Source organism: Lipotes vexillifer, unplaced genomic scaffold (assembly GCF_000442215.2).
Source record: "Lipotes vexillifer unplaced genomic scaffold, Lipotes_vexillifer_v1.1 scaffold447, whole genome shotgun sequence".
Classification (NCBI taxonomy): Eukaryota; Metazoa; Chordata; class Mammalia; order Artiodactyla; family Lipotidae; genus Lipotes; species Lipotes vexillifer.
The window spans coordinates 2,534,002-2,535,036 of NW_006786302.1; positions in this window are offsets into that span (position 1 = coordinate 2,534,002).

Genomic DNA, 1,035 nt, shown 5'->3' on the forward strand with positions numbered 1-1,035 from the left:
GATAGAAGGCCCAGAGATAAACCCACGCACATATTGTCACCTTATCTTTGATAAAGGAGACAGAAATGTACGGTGGAGAAAGGACAGCCTCTTCAATAAGTGGTGCTGGGAAAACTGGACAGGTACATGTAAAAGTATGAGATTAGATCACTCCCTAACACCATACACAAAAATAAGCTCAAAATGGATTAAAGACCTAAATGTAAGGCCAGAAACTATCATACTCTTAGAGGAAAACATAGGCAGGACACTCTATGACATAAATCACAGCAAGATCCTGTTTGACCCACCTCCTAGAGAAATGGAAATAAAAACAAAAATAAACAAATAGGACCTAATGAAACTTAAAAGCTTTTGTCCAGCAAAGGAAACCATAAACAAGACCAAAAGACAACCCTCAGAATGGGAGAAAATATTTGCAAATGAAGCAACTGACAAAGGATTAATCTCCAAAATTTATAAGCAGCTCATGCTGCTTAATAACAAAAAAAAACAAACAACCCAATCCAAAAATAGGCAGAAGACCTAAATAGACATTTCTCCAAAGAAGATATACAAACTGCCAACAAATACATGAAAGAATGCTCAACATCACTAATCATTAGAGAAATGCAAATCAAAACTACAATGAAATATCATCTCACACCAGTCAGAATGGCCATCATCAAAAAATCTAGAAACAATAAATGCTGGAGAGGGTTTGGAGAAAAGGGAGCCCTCTTGCACTGTTGGTGGGAATGTAAATTGGTATACCCACTATGGAGAACAGTATGGAGGGTCCTTAAAAAACTAAAAATAGAACTACCATATGACCCAGCATTCCCACTACTGGGCATGTACCCTGAGAAAACCATAATTCAAAAAGGGTCATGTACCAAAATGTTCATTGCAGCTCTATTTACAATAGCCAGGACATGGAAACAACCTAAGTGTCCATCATCGGAAGAATGGATAAAGAAGATGTGGCACATATATACAATGGAATATTACTCAGCCATAAAAAGAAATGAAATTGAGCTATTTGTAATGAGGTGA